Genomic DNA, 10941 nt, shown 5'->3' with positions numbered 1-10941 from the left:
CTTCTACTCAGCATTTTATTTTTCAGATTCATTCATTTGTTTGCACGTATCAATAGTTCTATCTTTCTTCTGTAAATATTAGTTCACTATTTGCGTATGGCAGACACGTGTGAGTGTGTGTTTAACTCATTCTCCTGCTGATCTATATCTAGACTGTTTTTGGTTTTTGACCATTGTGAATAAGAATGATGTGGCTATTTCTGAATATTTTCTACACATCAATCTCTTATCTCTGTTGGCTTTCGAACCATTCCTTGTATCAGTTATGTATATTTCCTTTGGAGATTACAAGTTAGCATTAACATTCACAATCTAATTCAGCTTATTGTGCTAATTTTGTTAAATGTAAGTTCTATTCATATGCTTTTCTTCTTTTTGTCAGTCGTGGGCCTTGAACTCAGGGCCTGGATGTTGTCCCTGAGCTTTTTTGCTCAAGCCTAGTGCTCTAGGGTTTTGAGCCATAGCGCTACTTCCGGTTTTCTGTGGTTCATTGGAAATAAGAGTCTCACAGACTTTCCTGCCTGGACTGGCTTCAAACCGAGATCCTCAGATCTCTTGAGTAGCTAGGATGACAGGCATGAGTCACCAGCGCCCAGCCATGATACCCTTTCATTTCTTCTCATTTATGACATAATTTTTGAAGTTTTATAGCTACACATGCTATAAGCCCTACAGGATAATGTTCATTTTTAACTTCGTTACTATAATCATATATGATCATTTAGCAAAAATAGTTTCCTTTTATCTGAAGCTGTTTATTACTGTAAACTTTTTCACAGCATTATCTGGACAACAGATTTTGCCTTTCAGCCCTTTAACTGTGGCCCATGGAAGTCATACGCTGAACCATGGGATGCACTCCTTTCCCGGGAGATCAGCATGTAGTACAACATGCAGTGCCAGGTAGCAGGCAGCCCCGGTCTGCCCCACAATCCACCTGGTAAAACACGCATGCTCTCCAGCGCTCAGCCTTGCTAAGGTAAGCCGTTTCCTAGGTCGGTGTAGCAAATGCATTTTCAACTTAGCAGGATGCGACTCTACCAAAAGGTGAGGAGCTTCTGTATTGTGTGTGTGTGTGTGTGTGTGTGTGTATGTGTGTTTTAACTCTTTAAAGATTTTTCTCTGTCAGTAACTTGACTGTTTTGCAAAAGGCAGTTCTCTTTGTATTTCTCTTTGTTTTTTTCTGGGGGGAGCAGGGGATGAGGATTTTGGCAGTCTCCGGGGCTTGAACTTGGAGCCTGGGTGCTTTGCCCGAGCCTCTTTGTCCTCCAGGCTAGTGCTCTACCACTTGAGCCACAGCACCACTTCCGACTTTTTCTGAGTAGTTAACTGGAGATAAGAGTCTCACAGACTTACCTGCCCGGGCTGTCTTTGAACCGTGATCCTCAGATCTCCGCCTCCTGAGTAGCTAGGATTGTAGGCGTGAGTCACCGGTGCCTGGCCCTTTTTGTTCTTTATGTTGTTTTTATTTACATCTATTGAAATAGCTACTTTAACACGATTGCTCATTCCAAATGCTGGGTCACATGGGGTCAGTCTCCACTGATTGTCTCTTGCCTTGAGTATGGTACAAGCTGTCTGGTGCATGTGTTGTGCTTTGGGGGTACAGCCCAAATGTTACCCGTGATGTTTTGGGGAAACTGGATTGTAGTCACTCTTTTAAGAGTGTTTTCTTTTCTAAAACAAGATGGCTGAACTCAGACTCCAAACAGTGCCTGCTATTTCTGAAGCCTTTGTTCCATTCTTTCAGTCCAGCTTGTTAAGTCTGAACTAACTCTGTTCCACACTTGTGCAATTCATCATTAACCTGCAAGATGTAGGGTCATGAGATTTTCCATTTCGCTTCACCCTGCTGAAGATACCCCACAACTGGTTAAATGAGCCTTTAATCCATGACTATGAATTTCAGCGTTTTTAGCTCTTATGATAGATGAAGACAGATGCCCATGGTTTTTGGGTCGTGGTCCTGTGTAGGCTGCAGGGTCCCATCTCTAACCACTAAACATATGTCTCTGTCTCCAACATAGTGCAGGCTACAGTAGAGCTCAATAAATACTGTGAAATTCATATGTAACTGAGATGAGTGCACATCTGAACTATTGGAGTCCTGCAGGTCTCAGTTCAGATTCCTCCTCGGCATTGTTTTACCGTGGTTTGCGGAAAGTCGCTCCATCTTTCTATCTTAGGTTTTCATCATTTTAAAATAAAGCGAACGAGAGCTACTTCTGAGATTTAAATTGAGGTCGAGTTGCTTCAGTGCTCCTTGGCTCCACGGCCGGTGTGGGCTTGAGGATTACTACACGGAGGTGGACTGAGCAAGGTTTCCTGAGAACAGCGTATAGTTGAGAGATCCAAAGTGGGGATCTTCCATTTTCATGAAGAGGAGAGACTTTCTGGGGGGATTTAGTGTGTGAGGCTGGCTTGAGTGATGGAAATTATTTAATTCAAAATGGTAAGTTTTCAGTATTTCATGTCTACATCTTAAACATTGCTCTGTGTGTGTGTGTGTGTGTGTGTGTGTGTGTGTGTCCCTATACCTATGGTGGTATCCCTATAATGAGATATCTGTCCTTACACACCCAGGCATACGTTGTACTCTCTCTTCACACACACACACATACACACACACACACACACAAACATACACATATATAGATCTATAGCTATAAATATAGACACAGATACAGATGAACATATAAATATAGATTGGGAATGTGCAAAGACATATTGGGATAGATGCATGTACATTTAAAAATATAAATGAAGACTCAAAATATCGCTTCAAAATAGGTCAAAAACCATCTTAAACAATAAGACCTTTGCAAATCTAGAAATGCAAAAAAATCATGCAACATAGGAGTTTAAAGCACTTACGAGCATGACAGTACTCCTTCTGACACAGACATGCTAAAATCAGAATTAGCAACACGTCTGACACTTGAAATTTGGGCACAAATTTTCTTACTCCAGAGAATTGCAAGATGTGTGCCTCAGAGCTAAGTTTTGTGTTTTTGTTTTTTTTTACTATCTCTGGAGCTAATCTAACTGAGGTTCAGATGGTATTTGAAGAAGAAAACCTTTACATGAAATATTCAGACTTCCTTCCATTGACAAGACAGAGTGGCATTGACATCTGGTCTACCAGTGTGAGTGGTAGCTATGATACTGTGAATGCAGTGGTACCGGTGCTATCTTGAAGTTCTGGTTCCAACCCCTCTTTAGCTATTGGTTACCCTCATGCAAGAATATTCCTTGCTCATTGCCCTCTGTTTAAAATACGGAAGCTCTCTCATTTTCCTTCCAGATAGCATTTGAAAAACAAAATGATTCTGAATATATTCTGCAGAAGTTAAAGCATTAGCATCTGGAAATGGGACCTAAGTCGCAGGCTTATTGGGAGAATACCATAAGCTCAGATTGGTGAACATACTGTGTCAGTTGTACAAGGCTATGAAAGAAATTTTGATTCTTTTGTAGACTCTAGACTTGAAGATGTTTAAAAAAAATGTACTCGAGCCTTTAAGTTCTCACCTATCAAATGCAAATGACGTCTGCTTGATATCGTGTCAGTGAGGGTAAGCTAAGACCTGTTGTGCCAACATCTATATGGGTACATATTGGTTTTCTCTCTGTGTCACTTGTTATGTTCTTTATGGGTCAGTTATAGACTTCCTTACAGTCCTTCTCGGTATTTTGCTGATAGTCATTGTTGGGCATACTTCCCCACTTAGGTGGTAAAATTTTGTTGAACATTAATTAGGACAGAGGAAAACTGAGAGTAGCTAGTGTTGCCCTGAGTTGTCTTTAACTACGAATATTTTTCAAGGACAAAAGAAAGTACTATTGCCTCTTCCAACTTGAGAGAAAGTGTAATCTCATCCCCTGCTTTACAGAAGATTTGGAAATGTTTGATCAATACTGCTAATCATGTCACATGCTGTAAAATAAAAGGAATATGAAACACCACAGTGTCCAGGAAATATATTCAAGATTCAACATTATATATACCATTTAACTCATGGTTTTTTCCCACAGAAATAATTCTGAGCCTATAATCCCCTTGTACAGTGCCGTGACTGATGAGGAAACAGAAGACAGGACAATCAAACAGAAACTTGATGTCTTGTCCCTTGTCTGATAGGGCTTCTCACTCTCTCCCCCACTCAAATGCTTGCTTTTCTCCCTTAAAAAATAATTGCAAGGGGGAAATATCGGTGTTATGCAAACGGATCATTGGATATTGCAGAACACTCCGAGCTAACAAGAACTACCTGTGTGACACAGCCCTACTTTCCTGAGAGACACTCAGGACCTATCCCTCTTGATGCCTTAAAGAAGGCATCACACAAATGGATCTTGACATGACTCTGTTGTTCCTTGGCTGGAGACCCTACAGCTGTCCTTCATTGTTCATGGAGACGGTGATCGAGGTGAGCATTGGGATTCCCAATCTAGCTGGTGGTTGAGATGACAGTTATGGGTCAGTGGGTCAAAGCGGACATGACGGGCGAACACAGGCTCCCAGAGGTGACGGGCATACTTCCTCACTGGTGGTACCCTCAACCAGCCAAGACTCTAGCATTATGAAAGAGTCACTGTTTAATTCCATTCTAGCAAGCACCTCCACACTTCCTAGGCTGCCAGATTCATGACCAGATGTGTTTAACTATGAGACCACTTGCACACACGCCCTCCTTTTGAGGCGGCAGTGCTTGGGAGCTTGGGAATGTACTATTTTGGGGACACGGGCATAATTAGAAATTCAACTTTAGGCAGGTGTTGCATCGCTGACAGCCTTTTCTTCTCTCCCCCTCCCTCTGAGGGGTAAATGCATCTCTGTGGAATAGAATTCTGGAATTCTGGCCTCAAGAGCTGCAGCATTTGTCAGTGGGAGAAGGTGTGGGTGGAAACAAATGTATTTTTCGAGTCTGTGTCTCACTCGGCACTCAGAGCACGACTCCTACTGTTGGGATGGATACCTCTGATGGTCCCTCCCAGGCCAGCTTCCGGCCTTAATTTTTGGGTTGCCCAACCTGAGTTTAGAAAGTATCTGGTGATGTACAGCAAAGAATCAAGACAGCAGATCAACTTCCCTGAGTGTCTGCTTACTGATGAATCCTGGCGGTGGACCCCCCCAAGAGGAGCTTCCAGGAATAGCTATGCTGGACAGTGATTCCTTCTGTCTCTCTCCCCTCCCCTCATTACTCTTTGCATATTCACAAACAGGAGGAAATAGAAGAGTATCTAGAGTATTTTGACAGGTGGAAGATAAAAATTAAGGGTGTAATTATCTTCCCAAGTTTTGCTTTTGTGAGCTCTGCTTGGAAGCAAAGCAGACGGGCCTTTCCTCTCTGATGCAACCTGGGGTCTTTCTTAAAGTACTTAACTTGACTATTTCCAGATGTGTGTGTGTGTGTGTGTGTGTGTGTGTGTGTGTGTGTGTGTGTGTGTGTGTGTATCTATATCTATTTGTCTATCTATCTATATATAGAGACAGGGGGGCTGTAGAAGATTTGAGATGTTTTTTGTAACATCCAAAGTACAATCAAGTGTAGATATTGTATCTTCTTTTGAAATAGCTTGCCTAACTACAACCAGTAACTTCTCAGTAAATGCTTTTATTGTAGAGACAACACCTGACCTGAATAGCCTAAATGATTCCTCTGAAGATGACTTATTTATAGATTTATATAGATTTATAAAGCAAATGCCAAGCATTTCAAATGTGTTGAGCATCTATTATATGCCAGGCAGTACCTTGATATGCGAATTCAGCTATCTGTGTATGTATAATTGTAAAGTCCTGTACTTACCTTAAACCCTTAGTTGCTGGGAAAGTGGCCATAGATCAATTCTGTTGTCAAAATTATGTCACACATTCAAGTTGTATTACTTAGTAATTCCTGATAGCATTTTATTTTACATCATTCTGGATATTTCTATATTATATATCCACGTATAGAAAAAAATTTCAAACATGGGATTCCTAGACAACTTGAAAATTTGGGCTGAAATATCCGGAGTGCCTTTTCCATTCTATTACTTTATTTCCATGACTCTGTGGATGTTTACTCTTATTTGTCCAAATTCTGTCCTCTGAAGGACCCAGTCTGTTTCCTTTTGCAAGGCCAGCACTGTGTCTTTGGGTTTTTGGTGGTGGAGGTGGAGGTGGTGATGGTGGTGGTTTGGGTTTTTTTTCCCCCCAAAGTCATTGCTCTCCTCCCTCCTGATCACACTGTAGTGCAGGAAGCCAGACACACTTAGCAATTCTCCCCACCGGAAATGGTACCCTGGGCTGACTGACCCTGCTATTCCCAAAGTCCTTTAAGGTGTCTGCTCAGAGAGCAGACTGCTGTAAGTGATGCTGGCTCTCAGTGACACCTGCCTTGCAGGGGAGGGTGCAGGCCCCTCTGCCCAGACCCCACCCCTATCTGCTCGCCCCTTGTGCCGCAGTGCCATCCCACAGAAAGGGCGCATCACAGGGCCCCCCTTCATTCCTTCACTCGGTAGAACTGGCTTCAGCTCCACAGGGCACTGAGGACACAAGAGGCAGGTGAAATCTTCATCTACAAACTTGACCCTCTAGAGTCTTCTAGATCCCGAAGGCAACTCTGCAGGATCACGGCAATTCCAGCGCATCTTGAGCCACACACCAGGCTTCCAGACACACCAGTTGGGGTTTAGAGGGCAGGCCCGGCTGCCGGTAGAGCACACGCCTCTGTCTGGCTTGTTTGCTAAATCCATTGAGCTGGTGAGGACGGGATGTGTGCAGGTTTAGGACATCGTGCGTCCAGCGCCTGCTCTCAAAGCTGGGCCCATGTACAACGAGTGTGTAAATGTTACTATTTGTTCAAAACAAACTCCATGCCAGTCTGCGTGTTCAGCACCTAACGCGTAGTACTTAATACATGTTTGTTAAATAAATCCCCCGATTCATCTCTTCCCCAAGGGCTGACGCCCCACAGTGGGAAAGAAAGCCGTCCTTCCTTTACTTCCATCTTAGCCAGTGAATCTGATTCATCCTACACGTGCAGACAGGTGCTGTTCCTTCGAATTCTAGAGCTGGCACTGGCTGGCTTGATGGCTCACTGGTAATCAACCCTGGGCCTGTGGTGCCCGAAGTCCTCACAGGACCTGCACACAGTCCAGGGCTCTGTCTCCATCAATTTGATCGACTTTTATTGCACACCTACTATGCCTTTGTCCATGTTCAGAATGTGAACATTCTAGAATAGTCTACCTTCTGAAAATGAGGAAGCAAATCTAAACTCTCCAGCATCCTTCAAGAGCTCTATACAGATAATCTAGAGAGTTCTCAGTCCAGAAAGAGGACAGAACAAGGGTGTTATCCCTAAGAAAGGAAACACATTCTTCCAAATGCTGTTGGAAATCTTACCACCTGCTGACCTGTTTCACAAGACAATATAGTATTTACGATTCTATAAAAGGTGAGCAGAAAACCCAAAGTGGAGCTGTAGCTCAAAGTGATAGAGCACTAGCCTTGAGCAAAAAAAGTTCAGGGACAGCGCCCAGGTCCTGGTTCAAGCCCCACAACCAACAGAGAGAGAAACAGAGACAGAGACGGAGACAGAGAGGAGAGAAAGCTTTAGCTCATTGCCATGCTGATCCTTTTGGTCTGTTTTTCCAAAAGTGGTCCTGTGTGTGTGTGTGTGTGTGTGTACATGCTATCCAAATGCATATATTCACTTATGTGCATACACATATACATGTATGCCCATATAGGAAACATACATATATCTACATGTGTATATATACATACCTGTAAGCACACAGCCTACACTGTAAGACACGAAAGTAGAAAGGAAGGACTCATTTCACCTTAGACCTCAGCAAACATGTACTGATTATATCCTAGGCAGGCAGTGGAGGCAATTCCGGAAGGAAAGATGGTCAGTGAGGCACGGCTTCACCTGAGCCTCCCAACGCGGACACACGTTCCCCGTGTATATCTTTTTGTTTGTTTTTGAAAGGAATGCACCAGTAAGGTGAGCTCGCTGCAGCACTGTCTCTCGACTGTGTGCCATCGAGTTCTCTAGCTGTGTGTCGGTTGCCTGGGCAACCTTAGGAGACTCCCGTTGGCTTGGCTGTCATTTTCGACTTACCATGAGAGTTTTCAGCAGAGTCCTGAGTAAGTTCTCCCAAAGATGTAACAATGCCCTCAGTGCTTATTGGAAAGCGGATGTGAACTGTATTTGGTTTCAGATGCCATCATGTTTCAGGAAGATCTGTGTGTGGAGCTGTGAATGCTCCCTTACTAGATGCTATATAACCACATTTCCGCTCTGCTTTCAACTCGGATCTCTTGTCATGCACTCTGATTTTATTTTCTGATAAGTTCTCTCAGATTTGGAATTTAAGGCTCACCTTTGAGCTTCTTTATTGTGATTTCCCTGAAGAGAACTGTGTGTTGTACTTGATGATTAAATCACCCATGATAAAAATTTCCAGTACTGACACACTGCTTGCATGATGTATTTGATACCGTTCTTACTATGTATGCTACTTTACAAGTTTTAAACTATGTCCATGTAGAAAGTTTCATTCCATGATTTCTATAATCTGTGAGGTAGATAAAATGTGATTAACTCCCTCAAATGATGAGATATTAAAGATGCAGGAAGATTATTTGTGAGTGCTTACACAACTGAAAAAATAGCAAACTGAGGCTACTGATTCAGTTGTGTTCCCTTCAAAAGCATTTCTAATTTTTGTCTCTAATAAAGCAACATGTCCTGGTTGTCTGCAGGTCCGAAATATCTCCTTACAACATACTTTCCTGTTGTCTGTTCCATGACTTGTTCGAAGCTGCCACTATTTGCCTTCAGACAATTTTTTATGTTCTCTTCCAAGCCCACCTCCATTTCAGGGGAAACTACTGTTTTGACTTCTTTCACATGAATTTTCTCTGCTTGTTCTTAAATATTATATAGATGAAATCATGCAGCGGGCTGTCTTTGATTCTGGCTTCTGTCCTCAGCAGAGTACCATGATCTTCGTCTCCATTGTTGTATTAATCAGCAGCTCCTTAATTTCAGTATAGTATGGTATGCTAGTCCACAAAAGCACATCTTATTCAAGTTAATGTCTACCTTTTTGAGTTATTTCCTATTTTTATTTTAGTGCCAAAGTAATGTTTTAGGTGAACGCTTTACATTAAAAGAGTTTCACATTTGCAGAAGAGTTACTGAGCAGGTTTCCAGTTTTGTCTGCTACTAAATCCTTACATTCTATGTGTCATTAGCATGGTGCATTTTCATAAATCACACTGTTGGTCCTTCCTTGATGATGCCAGGTCACGCCTTGTTGGTGCTTCCTTAGATGGCATCTAGTAACATTTCCTGTTCTGAGCTGGTGGTGGGGATGGATACCTCACAATAGTCCTTTGACATGTGTCTTTCAAAACTTCCTTGATTTTGCTGACCTTGAGAATTTCCAAGAGTATTGAAGAAGCATATGGCAGAATGACCTTGAACTTGAGTTTTTGCATGTGTATTTTATCTTCTTGTGATTAAACTCAGTAGGCAAGCTGACATCCTTTTTGGAAAAAAAAAATAACAAAAGCAAAAAGGGGTGGAGGTGTGACTAAAGAAATCAACCGTGACTCTGACTTTTATCCTACATAAAAGAAAGATAAAGATAGTGTGTGCCTTGATATAATCCATGAGAAGAGTAGAAGAGAAAAAAAACCTGCAGTATAATGTTGGTGGCTGGGGATGGCATTTTAATGGGCAGCATCCTGGTTGTTTGAAGAGCTACTCGGTCTGCAGGAGTGAGCATCTGACTTAGGCATATCAAAGGCAGCCACAGACCAGCCCAACATGAAGTGTCATAGCGCAGGGTTTGAGCTCTGGTCATCCTGTAAGCAGTTCCATTGGCGCCCATCATTCTCTCTGCTTTCCTCTTTCTTTTGGACATGGCCTGCTTCTATATCCACGAGTCTCTGGTCCGTGTTCAGAAAGCTTTTCCCCATGGAGGGGGAAAACAACAAGAGAAAGCACAGCCATTTTATGAAGTAAAATTCATCTTGGAATGTTCCTTACAGCATGGTGAGAATTTCCGTGAATATTTACCACAACACGAAGGAAGCATCTTGACCTCTGGCCAGGTCAGCAGCTCGGTTGCCATCCATTCAGGGGAAGTCCTGCTGAGGTGGTAAAGTCTTAGCATACGGGGAGTGTACCTTACCACCACCTTCACCTTCATGGTGCTGCAGGACTCCGGCATGCATTGATGGCCATCACTACTGTGGATTTTATTATTATTGTTGTTATTATTATTAGGATGGTTGCGGGGCTTGAACTCTGGGCCTGGGCGCTGTCCCTCAGCTCTTCAGTTCAAGGTGAGCACTCTACCACTTGACCCACAGCGCCACTTCCAGTTTCCTGGTGGTTCATTAGAGATAAGAGTCTCACAGACTTTCCTGCCAGGGCTGACTTTGAACCGCGATCCTCAGATCTCAGCATCCTGAGTAGTTAGGATGACAGGCGTGAGCCACCAATGCCCAGCGATTGTGGATTTCTTAAGTATTTCATTTGAAAGAGAAGAGCAAAAGACTGGTGGAGGGGGGGGAGTCTCTTTAAAATTCAGCAGAAAGATACACTATTGATATGATCAAAATTCCAAATTTAAGCAAAAAAGAAGAAATAGCCACAACACAGCCTCTGATTGTTTTTCCCAAGTCTTTCCCTGGCACCATGGTGCTTTTCTCTCGCTCATCCCCTTCTCAGGAAAGAAGGCTTTCTGACAAAGCAAGCTTGATAAGACAGCTGGAGCATGGAGGAGAATGGTGACCGGAGTAATTACTGTGCTTCTGACAGCAGCTGTAAAGCTTCTGTTGCTAGGGTAGAATTTAACTCCTCGTGAACTGCAGTTTAGATATGGCTACTTTGTGATGTTGGGGCTTTTTGTTTTGTTTTTCCC

The sequence above is a fragment of the Dipodomys spectabilis genome, unplaced genomic scaffold (assembly GCF_019054845.1).
Source record: "Dipodomys spectabilis isolate Male_0828 unplaced genomic scaffold, ASM1905484v1 ptg000258l, whole genome shotgun sequence".
In the NCBI taxonomy this organism is placed as follows: Eukaryota; Metazoa; Chordata; class Mammalia; order Rodentia; family Heteromyidae; genus Dipodomys; species Dipodomys spectabilis.
This window is presented reverse-complemented; position numbering follows the sequence as displayed.